The sequence below is a fragment of the Melopsittacus undulatus genome, chromosome 11 (assembly GCF_012275295.1).
Source record: "Melopsittacus undulatus isolate bMelUnd1 chromosome 11, bMelUnd1.mat.Z, whole genome shotgun sequence".
In the NCBI taxonomy this organism is placed as follows: domain Eukaryota; kingdom Metazoa; phylum Chordata; class Aves; order Psittaciformes; family Psittaculidae; genus Melopsittacus; species Melopsittacus undulatus.
The window spans coordinates 24,139,460-24,154,513 of record NC_047537.1 but is presented as its reverse complement, the minus strand read 5'-3'; the positions used below and the strand labels follow the sequence as shown (position 1 = coordinate 24,154,513).

Genomic DNA, 15,054 nt, shown 5'->3' with positions numbered 1-15,054 from the left:
TTTCTAGCTGGTTTTGCCGTTTCCTACTTGGTTTAACTCCTGTATGGTCATGTTTTGTATTTTACTCTTCTCGTTTCTAAACCTTTTTTTAGATCTTTTGGCACATTGTAAACAATGGAGAGCTTGTCCATCTTAGTCTGCACATCTCTTAATGTTTTTTAGAGCTGGTTTGGGCTCCTTCTCATATTGTGTGTCATGTCTGGGCTGTTTTTAACTGCTCTTGCCTTTTTCTAATGTGCTTCAGCTATTTCTAACCTCTTGATATGCCCTTTGCTAATTCTTCGAGCCATTCTGTCAGTTTTCCAAAACCATTTGGTCATTTCCTACCCATTTCTAGCCTGGTCTTGCCCTTCCTAGCTTGGTGTTAACTCCTGTATGGTCATTTTTATCTTACTGATGTCTTGCTTTCTAACTTTTTAGCTTCTTTTTGACACATTGTAAACAATGGAGAAGGCTTTTCCATCTTATTCTGCCCATTCCTTACTAGTTTTAAAGCCTGGTTTTTGTGCTACTTCTTTAGTATTTTTGGTCATTTTGGCCTGTTTTAAAGCTGCTCTTGCCTATTTCTACATGTGCTTCAGGGCTATTTCTAACCTCTTGATGCCCATTTCTAATTCTTCTGAGCCATTCTGGCAGTTTCCAAACCATTTTGGTCCATTCCTACCCATTTCTAGCCTTGTCTTGCCCCTTCCTAGCTTGTTTTAACTCCTGTATGGTCATTTTTATTATCTTACTGTTCTGCATTTCTAAACCTTTTTTAGATTCTTTTGGCACATTGTAACAATGGAGAGGCTTTTCCATCTTATTCTGCCCCTTCCTTACTATTTTAAGCTGGTTTGGCTACTTCTTTAGTATTTGTGGTCATTTTTGGCCTGTTTTAAGCTGCTCTTGCCTATTTCTAATGTGCTTCAGGCTATTTCTAACCTCTTGATGCCCATTTCTAATTCTTCTGAGCCATTCTGGCAGTTTCCAAACCATTTTGGTCCATTTCCTACCCATTTCTAGCCTGGTTTTGCCGTTTCCCTAGCTTGGTTTAACTCCTGTATGTGTCATTTTTTATCTTACTGTTCTCCGTTTCTAACCTTTTTTTAGATTCTTTTGGCACATTGTAAACAATGGAGAGGCTTTTCCATCTTATTCTGCCCATCCTTACTATTTTTAAGCTGGTTTTGGGCTCCTTCTTTAGTATTTGTGGTCATTTCTGGCCTGTTTTAAGCTGCTCTTGCCTATTTCTAATGTGCTTCAGGCTATTTCTAACCTCTTGATGCCCATTTCTAATTCTTCTGAAGCCATTCTGGCAGTTTCCAAACCATTTTGGGTCCATTTCCTACCCTTTCTAGCCTGGTTTTGCCGTTTCCTAGCTTGGTTTCTCCTGTATTTCATTTTTATCTTACTCTTCTCCGTTCTAAACCTTTTTTAGATTCTTTTGTCACATTGTAAACAATGGAGAGGCTTTTCCATCTTGTTCTGCCCATTCCTTACTAGTTTTAAAACTGTTTTCTTTGTTACTTCTATTTGTGGTAATTTCTGTCCTGTTTTAAGCTGCTCTTGGTTATTTGTAATCTTCTTTAGGCTATTCCTAACCTATTGATGCCCACTTGTTTCTCTTTGAAGCCATTCTGGCTGTTTCCAAGCCCTTTTGGTCCATTTCTTGTCATGTGTTTGTCCCCCCCAATACGGCATCTGCTTTCCCCACCACGCCAATTTGTCTTCCCCCCCCGCCACTCCCCCCTGTTCTTCTATCCCGTATCCCACTCTTCACCCCTTTCTCATCATCTATCCCTTTTAACCGCCATTATTCCCACACCCCCACCCCCCTTCTCTACCATCTGTCCCCCCTAACAGCCATTCTCCCCCCCTTCCCCACTATCTCTCCCATTTAAACCCCTTCCTCCGTCATCACAACAGTCTTCCCGCCCACCAAAGCCCGAACTAACCTTCGTCCAGCAAGTCTCGATCTTTACCGCGCCGAGCTAACCCTGCTGAGCTCCGTAACCGTGCACGTACAGAAAACAAAGCTGCGTTCCAGCCCTCACTGCTGTCTGCTCCTTCCGGGCACTGCCATCGCTCCCTCACACAAAAGGACACCGCTGATTGGCCACCGGTCTCTAGGCGGGAAAACGGCCCCTCAGCGTGCGGCCCGGGATTGGACGGCGCTGACCCTCCGCCCGCCCCCCCGGGTGGCTTCAGCTCTGCTCGGCTCACTTCGGGTTAGCATAGCCTGCGTTAGTTTACCACGGCTGTGTGGTTTGGCCTAGCCTGGGGAAGCATAGCATAGCCTCCATCCAGCGTGAGATTAAGATGAGTGAGATTAGACCTGGGTGAGATTGATGGGGGAGACTGACCCTAGTCAGATTTGTCCTGGGTCAGATTTGTCCCTGGTCAGATTACCCCAGGGGTCAGATTAGCTCGGTCAGAGTCGGTCAGATTACCGGGTCAGATAGCCGGTCAGATTAGCCCAGGTCGGATTATCCCGGGTCAGATTAGCTTGGTGACCCGGTTTGGATCATCCCGGGTCATTTAGCTCAGATAAGAGACAGGTGAGATTAGACGGGTGAGATTATCCTAGCCTCCTTAACTTAGTTTAGTCTGAGTTACCTCGAGTTAGTCTTGGTTAACCTGGATTAGCCTATCCTCTGTTAGCCTGGGTTAGATGAGCGGGATTAGATGGGGTTAGCCTACCCTATCATAGGGCGGGGTATATGGGAGGACAATACTGGGGTTTTGGGGATATGGAGTCCCTACATGGGGGTCTGTGGGGGGATTTGGGGGTCTGGAGTCCCTGCATGGGGGTCTATGGGTGTATTTGGGGGTCTGGAGTCCCTACATGGGGGTCTGGGGGGATTTGGGGGTCTGAAGTCCCAGTATGGGGGTCTGTGGGGGGATTTGGAGTCCCTGTATGGGGGTCTATGGAGGGATTTGGGGGTCTGGAGTCTCTCCGTGGTGTTTTGTAGGGGTGTGGAGACCCCTTATGGGGTGTATGGGGGAATACGGGGGGATATGGGGTTCTGGAGTCCAGATGACGTGTGGGGCAATAGGGGGGGGATACGGGGTTCTGTGGGGCTTTATGAGGGTATCTGGAGTTCTGCATTCCCATTATGGGGTTCTGTGGGGGCCCTGCGAGCCCCGAGAGGAGGGAACGGGACGGGAACGGAGCTTCCGGCCGCGCCGCGCTCGTCAGGCCATCTTGGAACAAAAAATGGCGGCAGCGCAGGCGCGGTGCGGCCGTTACCACGGCAACGCGGACGCCATGAGGGGTGAGGTGCCGTACTCAGGCTAGCACCTCACCAAGATGGCCGCCCCGTAGTGCCGTACGTCAAAATGGCGTCTCACTAATTTGGCCTGTCCCGGCGCCCGTACTCAAGATGGCGCCTATCAAGTGGCATCAGTGCACCCCCCCCCCGTGCCCGCCCCTGTCTCCCCTCTCCCCCATGGCGGCGCAGAGCCGCGCTCCCCCCCAGCCGCCTCCCTCCCCTCTCCTCACGGCTCCTGCTCCCGCACCTCTCTCTGCAACCTCCTCCATGGCCGCCCTATGGCGGCGGGCGGGGCGGGGAGGGGCGGGAGGGGGCAGGAGGGGAAGGGAACCGAGTGGTTCCGGGAGGAGCCGACACCTCCCATTGCCCCCCCCGCCGGCACGGCTCAGCCCGGCACGGCACGGCTCGGCTCGGCCCAGGGTAGAACCGGGGCACCGAGGGGTCCTGGGGCAGGCCGGCAGCCGGAGGGGGGCAGTCGGCGGGGGGCGGCGCTGCTGTCCCGGCCTGCAGCGGGACCGGGACCTCCCTTCCCATCCCTCCTGCCGGAGGCACTCCGTGTTCCCCGCGGCCGCTCCGGGTCACGGTCTCCACGGCAACAGCTGCTGCCGCCGCTCCGGGTCACGGTCTCCACGCAACAGCTGCTGCCGCCGCTCCGGGTCACGGTCTCCACGGCAACAGCTGCTGCTGCTGCCGCCGCTGCTGCACGGACTCGGCATCCACCTCCTGCACGGCGCCACCACCGTGGTCTTTGGGGTACGGACAAACGGGGGGGGGAGAGACACTGGGGGTGCTGCGACCCATGGAGAGCCGCAGAAACAGTTTTGCCAGGGCTTCCCCAAGGTGCTCGATTGTTTTGTTCTGTGTGCAGGATGTTTCTCATCACACCCCAAAGCTTTTCCAGGAGTCAAACGCATCGGTTTCCCTCTCTTCCCCAAGAAAGGGGAAGTTTGTGGCCGGTTGCAATGATAGCACCTGGAGTGGTGCTGCCCTGAAACAGGATGAAATGGCTGCATCCTTCCGGGAGGCTGCCTCCGAAAGCAGAATTGCCCTGTGAGCTGGAGAGGTGCCCCTGCAGTGAGGGCCCGTGCCCAGGGAGGCATGGGGAGCTGGGGACTTGGCACTTTCCTGCCTATCATAGAGGACTGTGATGTACGATGGTAATGAATGCATCTTTATTTATAGATATGATACTATGAAATAGCTTTATTATCCCTTGCTAAAAAGCTTCCTTTTTTGCTTTCTTAGCAGTCAGTGCAAAAATTCAGTTAATATCATAATATCATGGTAAAAGCTGCAAGCTCTGAGTGGTACAGGCTGGCAGGAAGCTCCAGTGTATGGTTTGGTGTGAGCAGCACCGATGTATTAGGTTTGGCATAGTAGTACATGGGTTTTTTTTTTCTGTTTTTAGTGGCCATCTATGCTTAACTTGTTAACAATTTATGTTCATATGTACGAGGAGGAGGAACATAAAGATGATGTAAGGATAGACAGGTTTGTAAAACCAGCCATTTCTTCAAGGGACGGCTGCTGCAGCAATACCCTGCTTGCACGATGCCCTATATGAGTGTCTGTTTTGAGCGAGTTTTACACGTGACCTGCACCCTGATCATGCGTTCTTTTTAGGCTGCACACCGCCTATCAGCCTCATCAGCGTTGATGCTGTGGACCCACATCAGTGGTTTCTTGAGCTTTGAGAAAAACCCAGTCTTGTTCTTAGATAATACAAGAACCCTTCTGTTTCAGAGCAGCCGTGCAGCCATGTGCACACTGTGTGTGCCAGAACAGACCCTTTCAAGAGCTCCAGAAGACTTTTTTAGCCTCTTTCTTTCATCTGCAAGACCAAAAAGGAAAGAGAGGTTTCTGCAACTGGGAAGCAGGGAAGAGAGTGGAGGTATGTCTGGTAATCGTAGCACATGCTTCTCTGACCTTGCCGAGAGAGGAAATCATTTACTCTCTGCTTTCATCGATTGGTCTGTAATTTGCCTGTAGTTATCCTCCCCATTTCTACATTTTACAGAATCATGGAATGGTTCATGTTGGAAGGGACCTTAAAGCTCATCCAGCTCCAACCCCTGCCACAGGCAGGCAGGGACACCTCACACTAGAGCAGGTTGCTCCAAGCCCCTGTGTCCAACTGGACTTGAACACTGCCAGGGATGGGGCAGCCACAGCTTCTCTGTGCACCCTGTGCCAGCGCCTCAGCACCCTCACGGGAACAGCTTCTGCCTAAGAGCTCAGCTCAGTTTCCCCTCGGGCAGGTTCAAGCCATTCCCCTTGGCCTGTCCCTACAGGCCCTTGTCCCAAGCCCCTCTCCAGGTTTTCCTGCAGCCCCTTTAGGCACTGGAGCTGCTCTCAGGTCTCCCCTTCAGGAGCCTTCTCTTGTCCAGGCTGCCCCAGCCCAGCTCTCTCAGCCTGGCTCCAGAGCATAGCTGCTCCAGCCCTCGCAGCAGCTCCATGGTTTCCTCTGGCTCGCTTGAGCAGCTCCACGTCCCTCTTGAGCTGGGGCTGAAGATGTGGATGCAGGACTTTGTTTTCCTCTTACATTGGCATAATGCAGAGTGACACTTTAACAGCTGGACAGATGTAGATTCTCCTACCTGGGGCCAGTAAATGAGAGCAAAACCACATCCTCTGCTTGAACAAGGAAGAAATTATTTTGTTCACCTTGTTTACGTGCTTAATTCAAGAAGTTTTTTCCTTCCAGTCAATTACATTCACGTAATTGAAAACATTGTCCCAGGAAATCTCAGCTTGGTTTGCTTCCTGCTCGGAGACCATTGCGCTGCTTTTTGCTTAAACAGCAATTGCTTTGCTTGCAGGCTGTTTTTGCAGCAGCTCTATGGCTATGGGGAATTACCAGTGTTTTTCTAATCATCCTGTTGGATGTTGTGACAATGCAGGTCCCCGTTTCCTCTTGACATTTGGGTACTGCCAGCAGAGTTTGCAGCCCTTGGTGTTGTCTTTGTTGAATTAGGACCTGCACTGCTGAGGAGAAGGCAAGGCCTGGAGGGAGGGAGGGAGAACCAGGAACAGGTCAGCCCCAGTATTTTTCTGTAATGAGGGTGGTAAAGCACTGGCAGAGGTTGGCCAGAGAGGTGGTGGATGCCCCATCCCTGGGGACATTCAAGGCCAGGCTGGATGTGGTTCTGAGCACCCTGATGGAGTTGAAGATGTCCCTGCTCATGGCAGGGGAGGTTAGACCAGATGACCTTTAAAGGTTCCTTCCAACCAAAACCATCCTGTGCTCATATGATTAGAAACCCCAGGGAATGCAGGCATTTCCCTACAGCTGCTGAGGGTCTCTTAGAAGCCCAAGGCCACAGTTACCCTTCTTTCTTAGGGAAGGGCTTCCCGTCCTCACGCTCTTTGGTGTGTCTGGTGGCATTGTGCCCATGCCGAAGCTTGTCTTTGGCACCTTGAGCTAAAGTGCTTCACTGACATGAGGTTAAATTCATCTGGAGGAGCCTGTTTTAATGCAGCCAGGGAGGGGAAACTGGCTTATTATTTGCAGTACTGAGCTCTGTTCAGCAGGTGGGTCACGGTAAATGTTTGCTGCCACAAGTACCAGTACCAGTGCGAGTAACACCCAGCTCTGGGCAAATGCACCTTGATTTCAACCTATTTGAACTGGTCACTTACCAGCATAGCAAGTATCACATCCTGCAGGCAAAGCTGCTCAGGTGCAGCTGATGGATCCCTGAGCCCAGCAGGAGGCCTGAGGCTGCTTTTCCATTTACCTCTAAGAGCAATGACATTGGAACCACGGCAGGACGTAGAGCTTTCGTGTGCATAACCCCAAATGTATCTGCCTTTCCTAGCCTGCCAGGCAGGCAGCGTTAGTGCCGCTTTCTAGCTCACTAAAGGGTATTATCTGCTCAACATTTTCCAGTGACAAGACTTCACCTGTACCGTAGCTGATGGTGGGCTCACAGACCAGAACACACACAGCCTATTGCACAGATCGGCTTTCCTGGCAGCCCCGGGCAGCACTTGCAGGGACAGAGGTGTGTACTTAGCCCCTGATTCCAAGAAGATGCCGTAACATGGCTGTTTCTAACTCATTTATGCCCACTTCTAAACTGTTTTATTTGCTATTTCTAAATTCTTTCTGCCATTTCTAACCCGTGTTTGGTCACTTCTAACCCTTTTAAAGCCATTTCTTAAAATTTCCCTCTTTTTTTGGCCCTTTTCTCACTCTGTTTAAGCCACTTTTTTATTTCTCTAACCCATTTTTTCCCATTTGTCAGCAGCTTTAAGCCTTTTTTGACGATTTCTAACACAATTGTGGCCACTTCTAACTAGATTTAAACCCATTTTTAGCCATTTGCAACCCTTATATGTCCAATTCTAACCTGGTTTAAGCCATTTTGTCCATTTCTAAACTATTTTTTCTTCTAACCATTTTTTTTGCCACTTCAAACACATTTTTGCCCATTTCTGAGCCTGGTTTAAGCCATTTTCCCCCATTTCTACCCTATTTTAAGCCATTTTAGTCTATTTCAAACAATTCATGGCCATTTCTATCCCAGTTTTGCCCATTTCTTACCAGTTTTAAGCCGTTTTTGGCAATTTCTAACCCATCTTTCCCATTTCTAACCCTTTAAAGCTTTTTTGGGGGCTATTTCTGACCTGTCTGTGGCTGTTTCTGTCCCATATTTATCCACATCTTCCGCATTGTAGGCCATTTTTTGCCCACTTCTAACCCATTTTTACCCATTTCTTGATTGTTTTAATCCATTTTGGGCCACTTGTGTTCCACTTTGGACCATTTGTAAGGTGTTTTGAACCATTTTTTTCATTTTCTAACCCATGTTTGCCCATTTCTTATCTCATTTTAGGTATGGGACGCCTAAAAATAGTTACTGAAAGAGACTAAAAGACAAGGACAGCTGGAAAAAACATGAATGAAAAAGGAAATAAAATGTGTAAAGAAAATAAAAAGCAAAAGAGAAGAATGTGATTATAAATCCCCACAAAGCAAACACAAAGCAATAAAAGTCTGAAAGAATCTCGAATAGAAGTTCCTTAAGCAACTTTGCCCCAGCCCCAATATTGCAAACTGTCCCCACTCAGCAGCTGGGGTCCCCGGAGGCTGTCAACGGGGAGGGGAGCCGCCGTTGCTCTAAGGCCGTTGCTTCTGCAGCGTGTGCTGCCACCTCGTGTCCAAGCGTCGGTACTGCAGGTGCTGGAGGTGGGGGGGCACGGCGTAGCTCGGGGCACTGCTCGCTGCTGCCATCCTGTGTCCAAAGCTCGGTACTGCAGGTGCCGGAGATGCGGGAGGGGAAGCAAAGGGGTGGCTCAGAGCAAAGGGAGGTGCTGCCCTCCTGTGGCCAAAAGTACGAACTGCACCCCAAGAGGCCGGAGCCGCCCGAAGGAACCGAGCGGAGCCGAAGCCGCCTGAGGGGGACGGAGCCGCCCGGAGGGACCGGAGTGGCTTCCATGGGGTCCCAGGGGAGCCGACAGCTGCCATTGCCCCCCCCGTTTGCCTCCGCCAAGTCCCGTTACCCCCATGATTCGCCTCGGTTCGGTACGGTACGGTCCGGGCCCGGTTCGGCGGCACAACCCGCACCCCGACTGCTGAGACGCCTGTCAGTCACTCTTACTCCCGCCCCGCTTCCGTTCGGCTTCTACACTGGCCCCCCCACTCCTCTGATTGGCTGCGGCGCTTGTCAGTCACGCCTAGTCCCGCCCGGCTCCGGCGGCGCCGGATCACTGCTCTGATTGGCTGCGGCGGTTGTCAATCACGCTTAGTCCCGCCCAGCGCCGGCGGCGCCCCCCCACTCCTCTGATTGGCTGCGGCGGTTGTCAATCACGCTTAGTCCCGCCCGGCGCCCACGGCGCCCCCCACGCCTCTGATTGGCTGCGGCGGTTGTCAATCACGCTTAGTCCCGCCCGGCGCCCAGGGCGCCCCCCCACGCCTCTGATTGGCTGCGGCGGTTGTCAATCACGCTTAGTCCCGCCCGGCGCCGGCTCCGCCCCCCACTCCTCTGATTGGCTGATGCGCACGTGACCCGCTCCTAGCCACGCCCCTCTCCGGCTCCGCCCCCCTCTCCTCTGATTGGCTGATGCGCACGTGACCCGCTCCTAGCCACGCCCCTCGCCGGCTCCGCCCCCCCCTCCTCTGATTGGCTGATGAGTACGTCACCCGCTCGTAGCCACGCCCCTCGCCGGCTCCGCCCCCCCACTCTTCTGATTGGCTGATGAGCACGTCACCCGCTCCTAGCCACGCCCCTCTCCGACACCGCCCCCCACTCCTCTGATTGGCTGAGGCGAAGCCGAACCCTCCCGAAGCGGCGGAACCGGCCGAAGAGAACCGAGCGGAGCCGAAGCCGCCTGAGGGGGACGGAGCCGCCCGAAGGGAACCGAGCGGAGCCGAAGCCGCCTGAGGGGGACGGAGCCGCCCGGAGGGACCGGAGTGGCTTCCATGGGGTCCCAGGGGAGCCGACAGCTGCCATTGCCCCCCCCGTTTGCCTCCGCCGAGTCCCGTTACCCCCATGATTCGCCTCGGTTCGGTACGGTACGGTCCGGGCCCGGTTCGGCGGCACAACCCGCACCCCGACTGGCTGAGACGCCTGTCAGTCACTCTTACTCCCGCCCCGCTTCCGTTCGGCTTCTACACTGGCCCCCCCACTCCTCTGATTGGCTGCGGCGCTTGTCAGTCACGCCTAGTCCCGCCCGGCTCCGGCGGCGCCGGATCACTGCTCTGATTGGCTGCGGCTCCACCCGCGCAGCCGCTTTTCTTCACCGTGTGCAGTACCGAACTTTGGCCACATGATGGCAGCACCAGTCGTCTCTCGGCGCTGCACCTCCGCTTTCCCGACCCGGTTTGCCGCTGATTGCCGCCCGAAGGACACACGGTAGTACCGGACAGCGGCCCCAGCCGCTTTCTCCCCCGTCGCCCCCATTTCAATGCTGAATTTTCGACAGAGCGGCCCCCCCCTCCCGTCTTCACCGACACATGACGGCAGCAGCGAGCGGCTTCCGGAGCCGCTCCGCCCCCCCCACCTCCACCACCTGCAGTACCGCCGTTCGGACGCACGGTGGCAGCACACGCTCCCTTTTTCGGTGCCGCAGGGGAAACGGGCTCCGGAGCTGCTGCTCCGCGCCCGGCTTCAGTCCTCCGTGGAATGCTCCTCGGAGCGGTGCTTTTGGTTTTGCAAACGCCGCAGGCATCACCTGCACACACAGAGCTCCTGCCCTCGCTTGGCCACCTGAAATTCAGAGGGAGCTCTGCACACGGCCTCTCCGGTGCCCGATCTCTGGATCTCTCTCTAAGAGATGGGGCTGTTCTCTGGATAAAGCACGCCGGGGTTTGCTCTGTTGAAGAGCCCTTTTCTCCCTGGATCTCCTCCTGGGCTGCAGCCATCAGCCAAAACGGAAAGCACTGCTCATCCTACCTCTTTTACCCCAGGTGCTGCTTTGCCCCCAGATCATTGAGGGAGGAGTTGTGGCTGCTGCCTGGGGTATAAAGGCGCAGTGTTGCCGGGAGAGGCTCATTCAGCTCTCGGGCTTCAGCGGGTTGAGTTCTCTGTGCTGTGCTTTGTGTTTTGTAGCTTTGGAGTCTTGCGGCGTTTTTGTGCTGTTGTGCTGGGATGTTTGCCGTAATGGAATCAGCTGAGTGCGGAGCATCAGGACCTCTCAAGGCTTCCCAGTGAGTGCATTAACAAGTGTCTCTGTACGGCTTTCTTTTCAGGGCTGTTATATTTATATTGTTATAATTTTATTATACTTGTCAGTCACAGCACACGGAGCGCGAGCGTCCAGCCCGGCTCCCACAGTTGGGAGCCGCTACCGAAAGCTGGTGCTGGGCATCCCCTACACACGGAGGCACCCGGAGCGGTGCCACCAGTATGCCGAGCAAGCCTGGGTAGGGGATGGCCAGCGACAGCTTTTCCGGACAGATTTCAGCCGTCCATGCCTCAGTTTTCCTATCTATAAGCCAGGAACAACAGCAATTCTCCCCTGCTTCCCTGCGCTTCCCAGTTTGCCGGTTTTATTTATTCTCTTCTCTGTTCCTTTGAAAGGCAGCTCCCACCCGTAAGCACCAAAGAGTCCTCCTCAGCCTCGGGTCTGAGTCAGCTCCCCGGGCATGGGGCATTCTGTGCTGCAGGGAACAGAGCGTGCGGGCGACACAGGTCCTGCATGGACAGTAAGTAAAGGGCTCAAAGGAAAAGAGGGGGAAACAGAAAAGTCTAAAGCCATTTTTCAGGGTTCCAGCCCCTTCCCCAAATTGGTTGCTTCTTTTTGGCACTTCCCGCTGTTTCGAAGAGCTTTAATGATGCTGGGTTGTATGAGCCGATAGGCTCAGAGCCCCGCAGTCATGCTTTTGCTGGGCTGATGTTGTCAATTCTCCTTTGTTTTCCCTCAGCCTCGTTGCTGCTCTCGTCTGCGTGCGATCATCCAGGGTGAGACCAGGGGACATACTAGGAAGACTGCTTGGGATGCCTTCCGTCTTCTCCCTGCGTACCAGGAACTCTGTCATCTGACGGTGAGTAATACCAGTGTGCTTTTGTACACGGTATGCAGCCTGCCAAAGTGTTTTGCTTCCAAGTTACCATTGTGTATTACCCAAAAGCAACTGAGACATTTGGGGTTAGCTTTGTATATAGATACAGATGAGGCATCTGAAGCGTGTCTGTCTGTAAAAAAATACCTACATTTAGATCAGACTCAAATCTCTCTGGAGAAGATGTTGTTCCTTATGGTCCTGCTGAAGTCTGTTTGGAAGAGATACCAAGCAATAGTGGCTCTGTCTAAATAACAAGTATTATTAGTTTGGGCCTGTTTTATTGGCTGGAAAGGCTTCTGAAGAAGCACACCAGCGTACTGGGAATATAATGGGAGGTGTAAAGGGCTTTGTTAACCTTTACTGGGACTTGAATGCTTGTGGTGGAAGGAAAATTTGGCAGGCATAGGTGTTAGTTTGTATAAGGGAAGCCTTAGGTTGGGTGGTGTCAGTGTCGGTTTGGGTCTTACAGGGGTCAGGTTGGATACTGCTGGTGGCCCTTTGGGAGCCATTGGTGTTAGGATGGATAGTACAGAGTGGGTGAGGTTGGAAGGGATTTCCTGCTGTTTACTCCAAGCCCTTGCTCAGCCTCTGGTGCCTTGTCCTCTCTGAACATCTCCAAGATCTCTACAAGTTCTTTGGGCAACGTGTTCTGGTGATTGGTTTGTTTGAGAGTAAACCTTTTCTCTTAATGTTTAAATGAACTTTCCTGCCCTGTGTTTCTTTTCCTGCCCATTGCCTCTGTCTGTGGTTTTGGTTGTGTTGTGACACGGGGAACAGCTCCATGGGGTGCTACAAAATGTCATCAGACAGCCTGGGTGACCTTTGAAGGTACCACCTTTTCCATTGGCAGTGAGATAAGAACCTGGTTTGGGTTTTTGCCTTCCCCTACATGTGTTTGCCTTCCCCCTGATGTGTTTGGAAAATAAAGCTAGGACTGCTGGCTTTTGTGTTGCAAGGAGGGGAACAGGTAGGCAGAAGTATTTGTAGAATATAATGCATCCCATTTTTATTTTATGTAGATGAGGTGCCAACCAGCAATTAATAATGTGGGAAGTTAACCAGATTTGAAGAAACATGAAAGAGGGTTTATGAGTGAATCAGAACTGAGCAGATGACCTGCTTTGATTGAGCTCTATGCACTTGCTGGAATGTTTTTCTTTTTTTGGGGTTTTTTTTTTTTGGTCAGTTGAGGGAGTCAGTGCTGACATGCTGTAGAGAAGTCAATTGGTGAATCTGGGTGAAACTGGCTCCGTTTAATTTGTATACACAGCCCCACAAACATAGGAATTTGTAATCCCTGTGATGGATTTGAAATGAAAATCTACTGCTGTGACATGTGAGGGTGAGCGGACATTGCAATTGCCAGACAGAACACCAGACTTTAACAGTAAAATTCGCTCATCTCATGCAGAAGTGGAGCAGCAGACTGGGTATTATGGTGCAGTTCAGGGCTCAAACTCAGAGAAGCTGTGCTTCAGCTCCTGTTTTCCTAGCATTTAACCATACGAAGAACCTATGGAGAAGCTTGGTTGCAACTTGTGGTCTGCTAGGGTAGTGAAGGAAGTAGGCTGTGAGGGAGATCAGGTCTTTTAAGTTTTAGGTTGCTACTTCTTTGGGCACTTGGAGGACTAGTTTCAGTCTGTTACTGTTCTCTGCTGGTAACAAGGAGTAGCTGATGACTAAGACAGTCAAGGTAACCAGATGGTCCATTGGGCCGTTCCACCTTTCACTTGTACGTGACAGGACTGAGTGGCACAAGCAAGCAACCTATCCTGTCCTGTAAACTCCATTACTATTTATTCCCTTTTTTTCTCAACTTAAACCACATAAAAGCAGCTACTTTTCTTTCCGGGCATAGAAACAATGTTCTCCCTGTAATGAGCTGCTCCATGGTGTGTTCCTACCCATGGATATCATTAAAATAATAAACTCCAGATCATTAATTTGCTGCACACTGCTTGCTGTGTTAATGGCTGCTGCCTTTCCTTCCCGTCATCCTTGATGATACTGAGGGCAGGTGGCTGTTTCTGGGAGGAGCAGTCTGGTTTCCCATGGAGAAGCTGAATTGTTTCATCTCACTCTCCATCACTGGCAATGGCAAACAAGGCTCTTAGATAAATGCATATTGGTGCTTTTTTTCCTTCCTGTTGGAAAAGGTGGTACAGGCTATGTTTGTGTGTGTGTGTTCCAGTATCCAGGGGCTGGTTCATAGCCTGTTGAGCTGTGCTAGATAGTAAAATATGTTACCTCTTCTGAGAACTGATAAATATGCTTAAAAGTCTTCTGTGGAGGTATATGGATAAACTTGAAGTATCTCAGATATATGGTGCTAGATATGTTTGCTAAGGGTTTATATACACTTTGAATTGAGATATGAGTAGTGATCATCAGGGAAGAAATCTTTTCATTAACTTGATTAGGCCACAGATCCTTATACCCTGTCTTGACAGTTCTTGGACAACAACAGTCTTGCCTTAAATGGCATAGATCAAGGTCAGTCAGTAGAATATGAGATGTCTTATAAGTATCCTTACTCTATCCCCCAGTATCATGAATATTTAAAGAACTAATAACTATTTTCAGTGTATACGCAGGTAAGCTTTATCCAAGTAGACAGGTGCTCATTGTGAAGTACAGTTTTAGTCCCTTCTTTGTAATTCTTCTGTATATAGGTTGTGGTAATGGAGAGACAGAAGTGTTTGGCACTGCTGCCAGATTGTAACCAGACCTTACCTCTGCCTTTTTCTTCTCCTTGTAGCTCCTCCAGATGGACCTCCTTTCCAGCTGAACTCAATCACCACTGCACTGATTTCAGGCCTTGTCCACCTAGGAGTCACAAACGTTTTCTTTTTCGTATGTTCCTTAACTCTTCTGTGCAGAAAGTGGCATGACAGTTCAGTCTTGAGTGGCATCTGAAACGCAGGTTTCAGCTGAAACCGGTGATTTACTTGCACTTTTTCTGTGGGGCTTTCTTGTCCATGAAATATGATTCCATTAAAAAATGTTGACACAATGTTCCAGCTGTATCCAGCTTCTATTCCAGCTGTTCAGTATTTGTATTTTGCTAGATTATGTTGTGTAGGTAAAGCAGCAATGGTATTGGTAACATTCAGAAATGCTCATAAGTTCATACACACGTAGTAAGATAAGGATCTCGTCTATTTTGTCATGGCATTTTTCAAATGTTTGCTTCTCAGAAGGACTTTGTTTTATTCTATCTTGGTTAAAAATAAAAACAAACCAAAACTTGAGACACGCTTAGAATAAGTGATTTTGTGTATTGTTCATTTG

General features: G+C 50.9%; 1 long non-coding RNA gene across 3 annotated transcripts; it reads left to right on the top strand.

The window, feature by feature from the left end:
* Nucleotides 1-9,914: 9,914 nt before the first annotated feature.
* On the top strand, nt 9,915-14,776 carry LOC117436823 (uncharacterized). 3 transcript variants are annotated; one of them, XR_004550136.1, is made up of 4 exons: nt 9,915-10,111; nt 10,808-10,905; nt 11,623-11,742; nt 14,522-14,776. It is a non-coding gene; the product is annotated as an uncharacterized lncRNA (long non-coding RNA). The 3 variants fall into 3 exon arrangements; XR_004550137.1 differs by lacking the exon at nt 9,915-10,111 and adding an exon at nt 10,191-10,665; XR_004550138.1 differs by lacking the exons at nt 9,915-10,111; nt 10,808-10,905 and adding an exon at nt 11,389-11,403.
* The last annotated feature ends 278 nt before the right edge of the window (nt 14,777-15,054 follow it).